This window comes from Tympanuchus pallidicinctus, unplaced genomic scaffold (genome assembly GCF_026119805.1).
Source record: "Tympanuchus pallidicinctus isolate F22 unplaced genomic scaffold, pur_lepc_1.0 scaffold16, whole genome shotgun sequence".
Classification (NCBI taxonomy): Eukaryota; Metazoa; Chordata; class Aves; order Galliformes; family Phasianidae; genus Tympanuchus; species Tympanuchus pallidicinctus.
The window spans coordinates 33462848-33482469 of record NW_026294679.1 but is presented as its reverse complement, the minus strand read 5'-3'; positions in this window follow the sequence as shown (position 1 = coordinate 33482469).

Here is a 19622-nt window from a genome sequence, read left to right as displayed (position 1 = left end):
AATTCATTTCCAGCTAATGTTTTCGTACCATGAGCTCACGTAGTCACTGAGCTGCATGGTATTGAACGTTTCTCCTTTCATCCATTTAGGTGTCCTTTGTGTCCAGCAATTTTTAGCCAATCCTTTCTTTCTACTCTCATCAGACGAGGCTTGGTGTTCTGGATTAAACGCAGGTGTTTCTCCCTGACTCAATCATTTGGGCAAGCAAACTGACTTTCATTATTGTTCATGCAAATTCCCAAAAAACTAAAAATACACACAGGAAAGGGATAGTTACACACCAGAAAGTAACAGTCATGGGCCACTGGTGACAGTAATTCCCCTTGGCAAATAGATGTTGGAGCTGATGTTTAGCATCAGGAGCTAAAATGCAGCACTGTGTACCCGTGGGGGACCTTCTTGGAACAGAACAAAGCCTCTGCACCTCTGAGCAGAGCAGCACAGAGCTCCCAGGACCAGGAACATCAAGAGCCTGGGCTCCCCAGAACCAGCACTGCGCTCTGGGTGCTGAACAGCCTTGTTGCTGCAGACAGGGAGTAAGGGAACCTTATGATCTTTCATGTCTTCCTTTGGTTAACATCTTACAGTGCACTGATATCTTGCCCAGCAGATACATCATTGCTACAGTTTCATCTGGGCCATCCCATCCTTTCAGATGCAGGTTATGAGTAGAGAAGCCTGCCACCATTTTTAATGGAACCTCAGAGCAGCATCTGTGACCAAGATGCAACTAGACACTTTCTGAGTACAGTGCTGAAGGTTTCATGCTACAAATTGGGCCCAACGCCTCCCAGAGCTCAGGTTCAGTTGGTATCATAGATATTGTCAGTTTTATACTACAGAGAGGATGTGGACTCCTTCCCAGCAGATGATACTGGATTCGTATTTTAACTGTCTTCAGTAAAATCTGGATCAGATTGAGGGCTCTTGCTTGCTCTGCATCCCAAAGTCCAGCCTAACAACTGTGTCTTCTCAACTTTTGACTGCAATACCAATTCTCTCGATCCAGACCAGTTGTGGAAAACCCCAGAACATTTCAGCTGATGTGAATGCATCACAGCAACAAGCAGGAGGTTATGCATTCTCACAGAGGTCTTGAAAGCTGTGATAGTCCTGCCAATATCTTCAGGAACAAGCAGCTGGGTTATGCTGCTTTTTAGGTAACACTAAATAGCTCTGATCAACTCAAGCGGAGACTTGGAACTAGAGTGTGCAAACTGTAAAAGGAGCTCAGAAATGCAACTGAGGTGCTATTGGTCAGCATGTAAATTGCATTGCAGTGGCTGCCAAACCACTTGTTTTGCTGTTCGTGTATTACATCAATGATATTTAGAACTTCCACAGGCTTTACAGAAACACCTCAATTTTATTTTCCTGGAATTCAACTATTTCTCTTTTTTTTTTTTTTTTTTTTTCTCTCTCTCTCTCAGATGCTTTCCCTCATCCTGAAATGTGAAGAATAAGCCATTGTGTGGGATCTTCATGCACATCTTTAGACATTATGGTAAGGAAGACACTATTCATAATCTTAGTGATGAATGAAGCTAAATTATGATCATTTCCTAAACAGAAAGACTCACAGAAATCTGTGAGTGAAGCTACAGCACTGCTAGAAATAATGAACTGATTCCACACAGCCAAAAGCTGGTTTAATTTCTTGCTTTCCTAAGAGCGTTACAATTTAGGCATCACTGCTTGAAACACTTGGAAACTTGCATTAAAAGTTGTTGGACAAACCATGCTCCACAGTGCCCATTTCGAAATTTCAGCACAATAAAAATGGCACATGAGTCACAACAGAATATTCCAAGTTGGAAGATACTCACAAGGAACAGTAAGTCAAACTCCTGCTGTAAAATTCAACTTCTGAAAGTCCATGTCTAATTTCTGAAATGCAAAACCTGCTTCGAAGTAAATGAATGAGTTTTTCACTATTGACCCCTTCTAAACTGAATCAGCAAGCATGTGTTGTACCACAACCTTCCTGCAAAAAAGCACAAGCCTGTTAAGATAGGTGGGAACCAAACTGTCCCAAAGAGCTCTGATGAATCAGAACAAAGCATTCATTAAGTCTGCATGAGTATGGTACAGCATGTAGATGGAACAAGAGGAGACAGTTTAAAGCTTAAAGAGGGTAAATCTAGGTTGGATATAAGGAAAATCTTTTGCAATGAGGGTGGTGAGGCACCAGAACAGATTGCCCAGAGATGTGGTAGATGTCCCATCCCTGGAAACTTTCAAGGTGAGGCTGGATCAGACCCTGGGCAACCTGATCTAGCAGTGATGTCCGTGTTCAGTGCAGGGCAGTTGGACTAGGTGGCTTTTAAATGTCCCTTCACACAGTAGGAGGTCAGTCTGCCTTAATAACGAACCTTGTTCAGTGCATGAAGCATTTTTTGTCTCATTACTGCACAAGTAACAACCACAAAGACACTTCTCAAAGGCTGATTCGTCACTATGATGTATCACTGAGCATTAAACTGGTGATTTATACTAACTTGGATCATCAAACCACAGAGCTTTTACTATGTCAGCTGATAAGTATAAACATACACACCTCTGGATCCTACTTCAACCACACGATCTGAAATAGCTACTGAAATCTACGGTTTAGCTGACAAACAGGAAAAAATATCAGACTGGATATTTATATTTTATGATGGGTAATCAGAAATAGGAAAGAAGCTTCTTCATCAACAGGAGTCCCATTGCCTCTGGTAACTGTAATTTGTATTTCATCCGCTGAAGCAACTTCATATTTGGCTCACAACTGCTCTCTCTGGAAGGTAGAACATCAGCGTTCTTAGTAAAACCTTAAGGATTTTTTTTTCTTTCCATCAATATCCGGCTCAAGCATGCAGTGAACATCCTGCTGTTCTCAGACCTCCTCTCCTTGTGAGTAGTTCCATGCAGGAGGCACCTATAAGGATGCTCATGTGGCTCAGCAGCCTGCCTATGCACACAAGGCTGAGAAGTGACCACATAATGAGGAGAAACAGTTAAGCACCATATGTCACCAATGCAGTATCCACCAGGGTATTGCTCCTGTGAAGCAAAGTTCTGCCTCATGACAGGCACAGCCCATAGAAACACACAAGCACTTTGGTCAAACTCCCTTCAGCTTTTCTGAGATCTCAGAGCTGTACAATAGACTAAGCTTAAGCAAAGAAAGCTCTGCACTTTCTCTCTTCCATCACAGAGTTAGCATATAAATCTCAGCTAGTTTTTGGGACCTGGTTTTAGATTCTTCACATTTAGATATCTTAGCTGGTTGCTTCTGCCTTACATATTTGAAGGTTTCTTTAGACCAAAATTTGTTTTCAAGAGAATGAAAAAGAAAGGAAACCAAACCTCTGGAGAGAAAAAAAGGCTTGTGAGCTTGTGAACAAACCTTGGAACCCTATTTAAGCTCATGCAGTAGGTCATCTGTATATTGAGGGAGCACTGACCTATAATTAGGAAATTAGGGAAATAATTGAATTTTAAAATGGAACGCATTTGAAAATAAGTGAGCAGCAAAGCCAGCCATCAACACACAGAAATAATTTCTTTGCAAGTAGGTGACATTTGCTTTGTGCAGCAGCATCAAGACCATGGCCTGTATCCTATAACAGAAAATTAAAATTCTCCTGTTTGATTTCAAGTTGATTAATGACAGGCTGACTGGATGTTTGATTGTTTTTTAAATAAAATAAAATAGAAGGCACTTGTTGTCTAACTTGCCAATAAAGGCTCAATAAACTTTGCTCAAGACCAGTGGGAACAGCTGTGAAGTTTACCAATTCATGAAACTTCATTGCTCCTCTCTTGTAGCTGGTGAGCTAGCTACAAACATCCTGTCTGACAAGATGTCTGCATTTTACTGGGGCATGGCTGCAAGCACTGTGTCAGATAAGTCTCTACCATCACTTCCTGGAGTAGCGTTGTTGTGAAGAGCTGCAACATCATGTATGATGTTCTAACCACATCCTGCTATTAAGATTTTACAAAGAATACTGCAAATGGAGATAAATGGACAAAATAAATTCCCATTGGGAACTTGGGAGACCCTTAGTGTCTCTGCATTAGACAAAGTATTGATTTTATCAATGCTTTTGTTTATATTGTTTATATTTTATCAATGTCACATTGATTACTTAGTTATTAACAGGAACTATTTTCATATGAAGCCTTTACATGAAAACTGACAGACAGTTATCTACATGTGTTTCAGATGGTGAAAACACATTTCCTAGTGTACCATAATTGTATTGTAATCAAGTTATTTCAATTACTATTTCTTTTCTTGTAAGCTAAGACAGTTGGGATTTTCTGAACAAAGTTTGAACCTAGCTTCCCACATTAGAGCAAGACTACACCAGCCAAAAAGTCTCACTGCCTTCTTTGAAAAGTAGTGTAACAGAGTACCACAGCAAATTACTTCACTGCAGGACTGACTGCCAAGACCAAATTTAACCTCAAGATAAGTCAAGTATACAGCTCCAGCCAGACAATATAGCAGGTCTTCTGGTATATCGTCTTTCTTCTCATGCTCCTTTGATGTGATAATTACCTCCAAGAAAATGCAGAATTCACTTCTGAAAATACTTTCTTTGCAGGTAACCTGTTCAAATGTTTTGCAGGTTGCACACAAGTAGAACATTTTTTTTACTAAGATCCAACTATCCCAATTCTGCTCCATCGTTCGGTCCTTTACAAGTTCTTAATTTTTATTTGTTTGCTCATTATGAAGAGCTTTCTAAGGTTTGCCATTCTCCTTGCACATCACCTATGAAGGATGAGCAGCATGCAGGAATACTTCGGACCTTCTTCTGAATAATACACCAACAAAGCATAAAGTTCTGCATGTGACGGAGGCAAGCAACTGGTTGTTCATGTAACTTTTTAACCACTACTAAGCACAACAGTCAGTGAGGAGTCATTAAACTCCGACATAAAAAGCTAACAATCGGTTAGGAAAAAAGACAACAACCCACAAACCTGCTATCCTCCTTCCTGCGCCAACATCTCTGTCTCCTCAAAAAAAAAAAAAAAAAAAGAAAGAAAGAAAAAGAAAAATAGAAAAAGAAACAAAGAAACCTAATCTATCTACTAGTTCTAGTATTGCCACCTGGATTTCAATTAGAGTTGAAGCCTTCACTATCTCAGTCTGGTCTCTACAACTGCATAGTTAGACAAACCACTATAGACAAATTAAAAGATATGGGTACAAAACCAAAATAGAAGGGAGGATGAACATTATCTCTCATTTCATTGTAAATGAAAGTCCTCAGAGCAGTACAGCACAGGGGAGCCACATAGCAAAGTCTACACTAGCAGAGAGCCTATGTTAGAGTTCAGAATCATAGAAACAACAATCCTTTAAAGTACACCAGTGTTACGTCTTGATTTGAAGTAAGTCAAGAAAAAAATCGCTTCTTGAAAATATATCCTTCCAGTACTTCAATTCACACAGTGCCTGGCCTACTCGTTGTGCCATGCTTGCTTGGCATCTCACCTATCTGGTTCACTCAACTCTATCCCTTGGCCATGGTCACAACTATTTGATCTATAGAAGACTGCTTTTTTCCAAAGTGCTCTTGAAATTTCTGTCCTGGCTTTTAACAATACACAAATCCACATTAGTTGGACAGCAATTTGGACAGAATGCCCTGGTAGTCAAAATACGATTAGCTCTCCTTAAAGTGAATGCATGGTATTGTTTTTATTAGCAAAGGAATTTGGTTACCTCTTGGTTTACTTTGGTAAAACTGCATTACGCAGCCCGGCCATAGTTAGCTTAGGGGAATTCATTGTGGGTGAAAGTGGTGACTGAGACAAAGCCATCGCCAGCATTTCTCAGCATAGAAACAGCTGCGTCAAGGGCTTCCATGTGCACGCTGACTGCTGTTATCCCCACTGAGACTTCACTTGCATAAGTGTAGGTTTCAGCATCTGGTCACAAGAAAATCAATTAGTTGTCTACCACGTTCTCTAGCAGAAAACAAAGACAAACTTCCAAAGTTCAAATGAAACTGGTTTGTAAAAATATAGGTTACAAGTTCATGCATTTGGCGCCAAATCTCTATGTTCACCAGGTTTGCTATCTGTTACAAGAAATAGAGGAAATGGAGGTTTGGCTTTCTAACAAAGAAACATCCTTGGGGACCTAAGGAATAAAAAGCATTTCCTGTCTGCTAGTTAAACTGAGAATATAGAGTTGATCTTGAGAAGTCTATATCCTTTTCTTAAAGAAAAAAAAAAGCTGCTGCTATACTTACTCTTCTCTGAATTACATCTTTCTGTATTCAATTTCCACAGTTTCAGATTGTAGACAGCGCTGTTGAAACGACTAATTGAAAACAATACAAAAGGAAACATGGAAGAATTACATGAAAGTGGTATTTTCAATCAAAACCACTTCAGCACTTGTGAGTACCTCAGAGATGTTTGCAAGAACCCTTTCAGTTGGGTGCATCAAGACTGTTGTTTTTTTTTTTCTTAACAGGGAATCTATTCAAGACTAAGAGCAATTGCAGCAAAGAAATGAACTGAATGTGCTCCTAAAGCCAGCGAATTCCACAATGTTTTCCTTTCTCTTCACTGCCCGAATTAAGACCCAAGGCCAAAATCTTTACTCCAGGCAGGTTGCTGACATGATTGTTGTGATTTAAACAGGCACCAATTTCACTTCTTTTCCCCTTTCCCCATCACCCAATTCCTCTCCTACTCAGTGGCAGTAGGGTTCCTGCTGAAGGCTAGCAAGATCCCAACACCTGCTACAATTGCAGCAAGTGTGACTTTTGGCCCTGGCTTCAATGGAAGAGCTGTTAGTCTCAAACTTTGAGTCCCAGGGGAAATGTCACCATGTAAAAATTCTTTATTGCTAAGCGCACCCCGCAGTATCCAGATTAAGCAGGAAACACCATCTCTTCTAAGGGATCTCTGGCCATATACAGGCTGCAGGCTTGGGACACTCAGGTGGCCAAAATCACCAAGGCCTCTAGTATGTCCAAACTCATACAAGCTCCCTGCACAGCTGTCCTCACAATGCATGTGTGTTATGCTCAGCCAGCACTGACCAGCCATGCAGCATCTGCTGCCCATGTGCTGCACAGATGACCCATGCAGGGCAGTCAGGGTGCATCAGCACTAGGTGCCAGCTCCTGCCTGTGGGAAGGCCCAGCTGTGCAGCACATGGGCTGAGCAACCAGATTACCCAAGGCACCCTGCAGCCAGTCTGACTCTGACCCACTGCCGCACACAGTTTCTGCATGTGTGCACATCTTTCTACTTAGGAAATCTCAGCTAAATGTTGCAAAATGATCTCTGCTTATGACAAAGGAATTGCAGGAGAACAGCATGTTGCTGTTGTAGATTGAGATTTATCTTTTAAAACCCATCACTAGACACTGCTGAGGGTGGGACAGCAGGCTGAAAGGACCTTTGTCAAACTTTACAGGGCCGCTTTAAGCTTTCCACCTTCTGATACCCAATATAGAGACAAACTTCTTTCTGTTTTGTGTTTTCAATAATGACTGACATCCTCCAATTAAAGTGAAGGAATTAGGTTAGATCAACCTGTATCTAATAAAGATGGGTTTCTATAGCATAACTGTATATTTTGTCCAGAGACTATTAGCAAAACTTTACAGGACTGAGTAATGAGATCTTAAAATGATACATAACATAACATACTCTAACATAAATGCATATGAAAAGCACTCTTCAAAGATGTAATGGTGGGGAACCTTCTGAAACTTCACAGTTCAGCAGTGAGTAAAAGTAGGGTGTATAACAAACACATCATCTCAGTGCACAGTCATAATAAAACAGGAATCATTTAGCTTTCTTAAAAATACAGACTGTATCACCATGCTGCTGTCTAAATCCATGTATTGTCCAGAGCTGGATACATATGTGTAGTTCTGTTCCTTCTCACTTTCCAAGAAGATGGACTGATGTAGGAAAATAACTAGGATGCTGGAGAATACAGGATTTTATTGCCCTTCTTACAGTATGTCCTGACAAAACTAGAGCCTCAAGAGTACAAAACTGTCTGTAAGAAACAGCATCTGTGATGCACAAAATTATTTCTTTTTAAAGCATATTACTTGGCAGTTCAAGTTCTAAGCCCTTCAACAAGTAAAAGCCCTCAAACATTTAATTAATCACAGAATCACAGAATTGTAGGGGTTGGAAGGGACCTCGAGAGATCATCGAGACCAACCCCCCTGCCAAAGCAGGTTCCCTACACCAGGTCTCACAGGTAGGTATCCAGGCAAGACTTGAACATCTCCAGAAAAGGAGACTCCACAACCTCCCTGGGCAGCCTGTTCCAGTGCTCTGCCACCCTCACCGTAAAGAAGTTCTTGTGCACATTCATGCAGAACTTCCTGTGTTGCAGCTTGTGTCCATTTTCCCTTGTCCTGTCTCCACGTACCACTGAAAAGAGACTGGCCTCACCACTATGGCCCCCACACCTCAGATATTTATAAACCTGGATCAGGTCCCCTCTCAGTCGTCTTTTCTCAAGGCTAAATAGACCCAGTTCTCTTAGCCTTTCTTCATAGGGGAGATGCTCCAGGCCCTTCACCATTTCTGTGGCCCTCCGCTGGACTCTTTCCAAGAGGTTCCTGCCATAAAAATCTGTAATGGAAACAGTATTTTACTTTTGTCTTCCTCGGGGACCACCAAAAATAAGCTACTATTTTTGTATTTTCACCTAGGAAATCATTTTATGAGAGATTCATTGCGTATTCCCAGCCACTACAAAATTTGTTCAGGAATAAGGTGTTGTATCAGAAATAAAGAAATTACTCCTTTATTAAATTGTAGTCCTCTAGCTTGTGTTTTAAAAGTGCCATGTGAGCAGCATGGGTCATAAATTAAACTGCTATTCTGGAAAGTTATACTAAAATAGGAAAGTCATTCTATTTCAAGCATCATCGTGTGACAAGAGAATGACATAGCAGTAGATTTTTTACTGAAAGAAGATATTAAAATGCTCCAGCAAGTCAGATTTATATAATATACTTAATATACTATATGATTATCTTATAGTACAATATGATTACATTATAAAATATACTAAAGTGTAATTGAATCTTTAGTAAGTCGGGTAGATAGTGATAGGACAAAGGGAAATGGTTTTAAGCTCAAGGAGGGAATATCTAGATTAGATGTCGGGGGAAGTTCTTCACAGAGAGAGTGGTGAGGTGCTGGAATGGGCCACCTAGAAAGGCTATGGATGCCTCATCACTGAAGGTGTTCAAGCTCAGGTTGGATGGGGCTCTGGGCAGCCTGGTCTAGTACCGGCTCTGGAGGTTGGAGACCCTGCCTGGGCAGGGGGTTGGAACTTGATGATCCTGGAGGCCCCTTCCAACCCAAGCCATGTGATTCTGTAAAGTCTGGGCTTCTTCACTTTCCTTCTAAGTTTTTAAAGCTGCTCACTGAAATGAACCTACCAAGGTCCCATGCATTGCTTCACCACTGCCCCTTTTTGATTCTAATATTGACAAGTATATTCAACCTGCTTGAAATTTTTCCATAGCTTCACAGAATAGTGCATACTGCAAAACTCAGCACTATCAAAATCCAGAGTCTACCACCAGAAAACAATAGCAGCTTCACAATCACTTTTACAAACCCGTACTCATATGTAGCTACAGGGCAAGCTAATAGTTGTAGCAATAACAAGAAAAAAGAACTGAGAAGAGAACAACAAAACAAACATGGTTTGTACTTAGACACGTTTTAAGAATTGGTTGAAAGAGGCCCTAAGGTGTCCTCGCTGCTCCACACAATCAATCATTTCATCACAGAGGGCAATCCAGTTGGTCAAGCACAGTTTGCTCTCAATAAATGTGTTGACTGTCCTTGATTAACTTCTTGCTCTTAAAACATTCCAAAAAAGAACGCAAGAGAACGAGCTCATGGCTGTTCTAGGGACTGACAGAGAGATGAGCAGCCTATAGCTCCCTCAGGTCCCTGTCCTTGCCTTTCGTACGCATGGATATAACCTCAATTTTATTTCCCTGGTTGTCCAGCATTTCTCCTGATCACCTCTATTTTTCAGTCTGCAGACAGCTGCCTTTCCATCACAGCAGCTAACTCAGCACGCTCAGAGCTAACACACTTGGCCTTGCAAGTATGAAATATCCAGATTCCCTGTGTTTCCACCAAGGCTGTTGTTACTCCACTGCTGGCTGCCTTTCCTTCTCAAACATGTGGTGGTCTGTACTCATGTGAAATCTATTATTCCAATGGAAAAATAGCTTTTAAACACGTACAGTTCACATGCTGTTAACACAGGTGACTCTGCTGCATGGAAAGCAAAAGGAAGGCATTCATCAGAAAGTTACCAATGGAGTATGTTGGAAGCACGTGTTCTTATACATGCAGTTTATGGATGATGAGTTTTCAGCCCCAGCTGCAAAACTGGTTGTTTGTGCTGACTTACAGCTTATTCCCTGATCCACTTTCTCTTTCCATAGAAAAGACAATATATTGTTTTAACATCTGCTCCAGTTTTTACCTTACATCATGTACCACTGTAAATGCACACTACTCACACAGAAGATGATGACATAGATCACAGGGAAAACCAGGCTCTGAGGGCAACATTGACATGGATTTGACTGGATGCTTCTTTTTACAAGCTTTTTGCGGCCTTGCAAGTAGCCCTCAAAGTGCAAGGACCCGTGGAAAAAGCCTTGCATGTGTTTCAGTTGCATATTTGCATTGCCTTCCGGGTCCTGTCATGATTTCTAGAGCTAGCCCACATATATCACACCCAGAATCACAGGATGAGAACTAGAGCAGAGAACTTCAGCAGAGACACATGCTGGTAGAACAGAGTTCCATGAAATATCTTGTTAGAAGCCCGCCACCCATTTGGATTTGGGCTGCCCTGGAGTTGCACTTCTAGATGTGCGTTTTGCAGCTGATGTGCAACTTTGATTAATGTTAACTAGGGCCATTTACATAGTGAAAAACATGTAACATTTGGTATCTCCACAGAAAAGAAGAAAGCATTTGCGTTCCAGCATCTGACTGCAGACTAGACAGCTAAAATATTACCATATTATCTACATGATAAAATTTATCTGTTTCTTGCAAAGCTGTTTGATAAACTTGAGTGCTTTATTAATAATAATGCCAGCAGCCCTCACATACCTTAGAAAATGAGCTGTTCAGATACACAGAGATTAATTTCTATGCAATTACAGACAGGTGTCAGATACCAAGGTCTTATAGGAATATTGCTGTATAGAAGCCAACAAAGATTACGGGAAATTTGAGACAACTCCTGAGGGAATTCGGTGATGCAGAAGATGCACCATTAATGAGTCACATAACTGCAAGTACCTCAGTATGAAGGACTGCTGTGAAGGACTGCAACAGACATTGACATAAATGCTTCATGGAGCATGGATCTCTGTGCCAATAAGTTCACTTGTATGCTGCTCATTAACCAAGCTCCAGCCTGTCCAAACATTCAGCTGCTTCCAGTTACTCTAGGTTTGGCAATCCTTGGGATAATGGTTTGGGGTTCTTTTTCATTTCTGGAAAGAAAGGAGGGAGGAGTTTTCTGTTGCTCAGCTGAAACTAGAGTTGTATAGTCTCAGAAAGAGGAAATGTCTCCCACTATATGCTAAGTACTAAAATAGCACACCAAAAAGTTTAAGTTTATTGCGGTTATAAAAATCTGGGCTGGCCAGTTTTATTTTCATTACACGACATGGTGGACATACTTTGGAACAGTGTTTTGCATTTATCAGGGGAAAAAAAAAAAGAATGAAAAATAAAGCTTCTAAACAAAATCACACAGAAAACAAAACAAAACAAAACAAAAAAACAAAACAAAAACAAAAAAAAAAAACACCAAAACCAAGCACCAAAACAAAAAAAAAAAACCACCACCAAAACCAAGCTATGGAAAAACAAAGTACAGTTTCATCTTTTCAGCTACAATCATCATGAAATTATTTTAGATTTATTCTTTGCTCTTCTTCATATTTAATAAACTCTAGAGATTTTAGGTCCTGACTGACCTCTGGCCCTGGAAGCAACGTTTCTCACTTGCAGCACCTTGAGGGTTTGCACTGGCACTAACCCTAACATGCAGCATCTGGCATAAGGGAAAAAACTAGTTTAGTATACAAATAGAGCTATTTGTAAAGTTACTGCAGCAAATTCTGAAGTAATTCAATTTACTTGGCTCAAAGTTTTTTCTTTTTTCCATGGGAAATGTTAGTTTTTCATTAATATTTCTGCCTTTCATATCCAATTTACTCAAGAAATACACAACATGCTTCTTTATTTCTTGCTTCCTTATTTCTCAAAGAATAAACATTTGTAATGCCTTTATGGAGAAGACCGTATTGACAGGGCTAAGCATAGAGTTTTTTTTAACAGAAAGTGACTAAATACTTAATTGCTAACTATAAATTAAAAAAATAAAGGAAAAAAATAGAGAAAAGGAAGGCTTAGATGGGTTCTTTTCTAGCTTTCATTGATACTTAAGGTCTTGGAAGTCTCAGGAGCTTAACGTTTTCTAAAGTGTGAGATCACGTGTCAGATTCCGGCAGCTCTGCTGTAGTCCTGAAATTGCTTAGCCAGCTCCCAGAGGACCTTTGATGCCTGTAAAACACCTCCTCCTAGCTCAGCTACTTCATTCTAGCTTAGGCTACAAGATCAAAGAATCAGGAACAAATGGAATGATCTCATTACAACTTCAAGGTAAACCTAATTTGCTGTAAAGCTGCATGAAGCAAGGAAGATTCATCCCACTTGTTTTCTTCACTGAGCAAAGCTCTGGAGATGCAAAGATATTCTATCAGCCGTGCAGAAAAACACAGTGCTGAGCAGCACAGCAGCTTTCTGCCAAACTCCATGTCAGATTTCAGTGTAGACAGATTTCAGATAAGCTAGACCTCAATACCTGGGTGTTTGTGCTGCTGGACTTATAATCCCTAACCATAGGTGACTGGATGAAATTCAGTATGGAGGAACAAAATGTCCCAAATTCATCTAATTCCAGGTTTTTGCTCAGGCTTGTCCACGAGAGGACAAGTCTCAAGTCAGACACTGTGGCATAAGGTAATCCTGGCTCATTACAGGAGAAGGGGAACAACCATCAATAATATGCATCAAGGTTAGGTCCAAGATCAGTAGAAAAATGCCTCCTACTGTTTAGAGTTACACAAGGCCTGCAGGAGGAGGAATAGCTTTCTGTAATTAAGCCCTTCTATATACATGCATTTCTACTTATTTCTGCTATTAAAAGCTCTTTTATTATCACACAGTATTTCTGTCAAGGTCTGTGATTACATTTTAATTCTAAAGCACTTGGTCACATGAAAAATTAAAGAGGGGCATGTATTTAACGTATCTCTTATTTTTAGCAATCAAACACTTTCGGCAAAATGTGCATTCAGAATTAAGCACTTTGTAATTATTAACTAGGCTAGTTACAGGGTTTGGTACATTTTCATAGTTTGCTGTAAATATTATTCTGCATCAGACACTTACAAAGCAGGACTATTAGCCCCTGTTGAATGGAGAAAGTTGCCTTGTTTGGCTATTCTATGGGAAGAGTTTTGTTTTTAGGTATCATCTGAGCATAACTATCAGTGAATGTTTGTAATATACTTTCCAGGACACAACATTACAGCAAAAGCTCTATTCTGCAGAAGTCCACTTTCATTCCATAGCTTTACGGGGGATCTTTCAGCACCTTGTACTTGTGGTTTCCTATAGGACATGAGGCCAAAATCCATGTGAATTCAATTACCTTAAGAAAAAAAACTGTACAATCGTTTCAGTAGTGCATTGCTTATTATGACATTAACTACTACTGAAGGGAAATGAAGAACTAAACAGATACCACTTATGGCCATGTCTCTACCAGGAAATATTAACCAAGGTTCGCTATGATATGACTAACAGCAAATAGGAGGTTGTTCCCATCAACACTTAAGTCATGTTTGAAGTTTGCATGCCAAGCATGAAATGTGTCTCAGTGGGAAAAACCTCAAGTTTAAAGAAATTTGTGCACCTTTCTAATCTGTTCAACAGCACAATAAACATGAAGGAAACAGTTTGGCACATATTTAATTGATGCAGTACCATTTTGTGTCAATACTGCATTTGTTCTGTTCTGTAGCACAAGAAATGTGCAAATCCTGCGATATTACACAGTCCCAGGCAGGCTGGCAGACAATTCACTGAGATACAATAGCTATTGGAGCACAGTTTCTAGATGGATAGAAAAGGTTACCATACTCCATGCTTTGTATACAATCCATACAATAAAACCAAATCCGAAACATAACCCAAAGTTAACTCCCACTGCTCTCAGCCTTTTTCTCTGTAGCAGATCACACTTGGCATCCTATTAATATTATTCCCAGCTCCCAGTCTACGGTGGCAAAGCACAGCCTGCCCCTAGCAGCAAACGGAGAGGTGGCATTTCGCAGCAGACACCAATGACACGCATGTTTCATGAGCTCTCTCTACTGACGTTTTCTGGAAATACCACTGCGGTTAAAAGCGAGCTTTTGAAGAATGGTTAGGTCCTCCAAGCTCCATCCTCTAATTGAAATGTGCTTCTCAGAAAGTACGACCACTTTTTAAAGAAAATTGAAATCATCTGCAACTCCTGGAACTTCCCAGGTGAAAAAGGAGGTGAAATAATTATATCTGACCAAATCAACCCCATTGGGTCACTTGTACATCAAACAACGGTCTGAACTTAAAAATGAGTTTTCCAAACAGCAGCAGAGTTAAATGAATCAATCAGTGGACAAGAAGAAAGAGGCTGTCTTGTTCCCAGGGGCTGCTCCCAGCTTTTTGCCTCTCCTGGAAATGTAAATTTCATGCTACAGAGAGTGTGCATCCTTCACTTGGTCAGCAAAGTGACTGTATCCAGCATTTCACATGTAAGTAATTGCTGGTGTTTTCCTGCAACCATTTCCCAGGCCAGGTCTTTCATACAAGGTATGAGCTATGTAGAATAAACATCCCCCAAAACATGGAAAAAAAACCCACTGGGATGATGGGATACTTGCCCTGGAACTAAATCCACATTTGAAAGGAAGCTATCTTTGGCTAGCTACAATCTAAAATACCAGGTGGCGGTAGGACTAATAGTCACCGTTCAAAAGAAGTCAAATATGAACTGCAACAGTACAAACCACTGGTAGGTAGGTCCTCATCAGTTCTACATATCTGGTCTTTCCTGCTTTCCAGGGCAGAGATCCACAAAAGGGAAAGGTTTACTACTACCATTTAAAAGAGAAGCTCATCTTTGATGAAGTTTTACACATCGGCAGTATGACTCTCAATTTCTATTATCTTCCTTTTCTCTAACACACTTTTCCTTTGCAAGTCACCTTGTGGGTTAGTGTAATTCAGATATATACTTATCCTGACATAATTCCTTATGTAATCTTCACATTTCTCTTCCTCGTGTGGGGAGGTGTGGAGGGTAAGGAGCTTGTTCTGAGCAAACCAGCACAAGAATTAGGTCTGAAACTTTCAGGGATATATTTACTTGGGACAGAAAGCTTTACTGACCAGCTTTCATAAATATACTAGTTTTACATTCATACACCAAAAATACTCTTTCCAGGCATTAATTGGATATAAACCTCACACCATAATACACTCCAAGTCACAGCTGATATCACAGTTTTGAAGAATGATTTTCGTCTGTTCCTTCTGCCTATTTTCTTTTCCTCAGGCTTTAAATGTACTGATAACATTAAGACTATCAATAACCTGTTTTATTGAAGATGTCAAATTTCTGCAGAACAGAAATGAATATTAACGAGTGCTAGAGCAATAAAGGTTTCTAAGCAATAATAAAAACAACAGACAATCCAGAAAAGCATTTCTTCATATTACAAAGTTGCTTACATGTATATTACAGTAGCAATACCCGTGACTCAAGCTTACAGTTAATATTCCCAACTGTGTGTTGGGAATATCCAAGAAATGTAATAGTTGTATTCAAACACAATTCTCATTGCTGAAACTTTTATTTCCTAACATCTAATATACTGCTAAGGTTATTCTGATATCCAGGTCAAACCAAACAAAATCCTCAAGACCCTCAAAGCACAGCATAATATCAGAGTCAGAATTCATCATTGCTACTTGCAATATTTTCTGTGGTGGTATGGGTTAACTGACATTTTCAAGGCACGTCCTCAGGGAGCCCTGACTTTTCTGACCTTGCTAATTCCAGTTTAAATTCCTTGGATCCACCACTGAATTTCAGCACTGTTGGACTTGACTCCTGGTCTCTCTCTAGAGCCTCAGGGCTTTGTAGTTGGAGTTTTGTGTCTGGTTTTGAGAGCTAGATGCTACCAGCATAACAGTGCACTTACGCAACAGATGAATGTCCTCACACCCACAACATTTGGGTTATAATAAAGAAGCCAGACAGCTCACAGGAGGCATTTCCAGTGAGGTCACCACAAAAGGCCACGAGAACTACACCGTGCTAATAATCTCACTTACAGAGGGATACGATGAGGAGTTCCATACAAAGTGGGGTTATATTTACCCAGTGTATTAAGAGCCTAAAAAATGGTAACAGTGCTCATGCCCAGTGAGCCACGGTACTTATTTGGTACAAGAAATAAGAAGGATTCCTGGATGTTTGGAGTACTGCAATGAATCTGAATACTGCCTTTCATGTGGTTTTGGTCCTGCGTGGAATTAAAGTTTTGTTTGTGATCCTACAGTGATCTTCTCAATACAAAAGAGGCACAGCTCACAGCCTTTGGGACCTCTCAGGAAATTGCAACTGAAGACTGTAAACCTCTTCTGTGAATGAAAATTTCACATGTGAAGGAAACACAATCCTCAGCTTTAACAGCATACGGCAATGCAAACTTCAATTTGCCATATGCATAGTGATGTATCTATCACACCAAGATTATTTAAACCTAGCCACAGGTCTCTTATTAAACACGTTCATTTGATGAGTATGTTCACTGTGACTTGCCTTTGCCAAAAACGTGTGTAGATGGGAAGCTAAGAGAGGTGGTGAGATTGAAATATGTTTTCCCCAGGTTATTTTCCTTATGGTTTTTCTCTTTCTCTCTCACCCCACAAATCCAAGCTTTACAAACATGTGTCCATACACCCCCTCCTTTACCTGGTGCTTCCCACCACAGGCCTCACCTGCTGCCTCCCTCAGGTGCTGTGGGCTCCTCAGCGCACCTGCACAGAGCTAGAAGCTTCCACAGCCACTATGAATTCCACGCATTAATCCACTTTCCCACATAGTGGCAAAAACAGGGCAGTAGAGTGGCTCAATGTCAGTACTTTGTGAGAACTTTTTGAGAACATCTTTTGCTGCAAGCAGTTCTGTGCTGTTGCAGCTAAATTTCCCTGTCTTTTGTCTGTTTAAAACTTCATGCTACACATCTAGCTCTTGACATGACTGCACTTAAACATAACTCGCAGATTTATTTATTTTACAAATCCATGGGGTACAATGAGTTCAATTCATGTGATATATAAGACATTCAGTTGTCCTACAACTGTCTTAAGTGAAAGTCACTTTTCGAGGAGAAAGTTCTAACAAAACATTGAACACTATAAAAGGATAGGAGACAACTGGGAAACAACCCCAGTAAACAGAAAAACTAAAAGAGTGACTGTATAGGAACTGTTGAGTCACTGCCTGAACCTCTGACTGATCACCTGAGGCAAGCACTGAGTCAGCCATGGAGCTGGTGGAGGTCCATGGAGCAGGTGAAGGCAATTGAGCTGCATGACCAGAAGGCTGACACTGAGGAAGGATCTTTTTCTGGAAATCCCTCCCTTTGGAGTTTTTCTGTGAGCCCAGGACACAGATGAGCATTCCATTTATTTTTTATTATCTCTTTCCACCACAATAATCTTTTTAGCTATAAAACCTGTAAAATACCATTCATGCCACTCTGCTAAGTGTACATTTGTTGATTGTACAGTGGCAAATAACTTTAAAAACTATCAAGTTTACTATACACTGCACCTCTTGGTGCAAGTCAGATTCACCTGCTCGGTTGCCAAAAGTTCATCAAATCCCTACAGGTGTGGGGAGGTTTGCTGAAGCCTCTGATAATTTTTTCTTTCCTACTTCCTATTGCCAACCTTCACATCCCATGCAAGTCGTTACTCTGTTTTATGCCTGTGATTGCAGATGTAAATGGCAGGACTATGCAAATCTTCTCCCTCTCCACTTGTTTTTGCTTTCAAAGTCTTTACAACAGATTTATTTTAGCTCCCCTGCATGTGACATGGAAATAAGATGGTCTTCATGTTAACTCGACAGCATTTGAGGTGCCCAGATATTCTGCAAAATCTTAATCAGACCTGGTTTCAGCAAGTCTGACATAAAATACACTCTTTTTGGACAGACTAAATTTATTCAGTAACACTCCTGCAAGATATTTAGCCCTCAATGAGCACTTTCTTCCCCTGCCACTGAAATTGTGCTTTATAAATGGCCCGTTCCATCTAAGAGTTCACAAATTTAGCTCATTTCTGATTTAAATGACTCACCAAGGGAACCGATGGAGTGACTGTCTCCTGAAAAGGAAAAGCTATTCTGACTTGATTGTGGTAGTTCCTTCAATATGTGTTTCCAATACTAATTTACTATTTGGCTTCTATCTTTTATTTATAATGGTGTAGAATATAAAAGACTTCCTCTATTGTAGAATTATCTGCAATTTTAAAGCATTAATTATATAAATTGGCACCTAAAAGTGATTATTCCTCTGAGTCTTCTTATCTATGAAACACAGTTTGGCCATTAAATATTTGTGATGAATCCCTATAGAACTACTTGAAATTATATTTCATCCACCTCTTGTAAAGAAAATAAATTTCCACACTTGGTGATAAAAGACAAACTCAATATTATGTTACCCTAGCACCAGTTACGAAAATCAGCTCTGACACCGTTTTACACTAGAAATGCAAGCACACAGTTAAGTCAGGCCCATGGTTTAAAGCCATAACAACCCATAAAAAGGGGGGGGAAACGGATATTTTTCTCCCTGTAGTAAAAATGTAGCTTGTTACCAAGTTATCATAGCTACCTGGAGTTAGTTCTTTTAAATAACTTCTTAAAAAATTATTTGAACCAGTGCCTTTGTGATCAAGCCAAATGATGGGTGCTGTACTAGAAAAATAGGCATAAAGGAGAAATACCTCAGGATTAAAAACTGTTCTAGATTACAAGTGTGAATTTAAATATAACTGTAGAAAGGGGTGAACTATCTCCCTGGGATCCTCAAACCACCCCAGCGTGCCTAATTCATTCCCCTTGATCAAGGGCTGATCGGACTCATAGCACTGGTAGGGAGACAGGGTTATCAAGGAGCTGCTGACATTTATTTAAATGAGGACTTAGTCTCACTTCAGTGAAGGTCCTGTGAAAAGGACATCTCACTAGGAATAAGTAAGCCTGATGTTTTCCCAGCAAGACAACGCACAGTGCATGCTATCAGTCAAAGATGTGTTGTTTACCAGTCACAGGTTGGGCATTTCGTATAATTCACAGCCCAAACATGTCAGATTCTTCAGCTTACAGGGAGACAGACTTCCCTGAGCAAACCTCAGCCAGCTTCCCC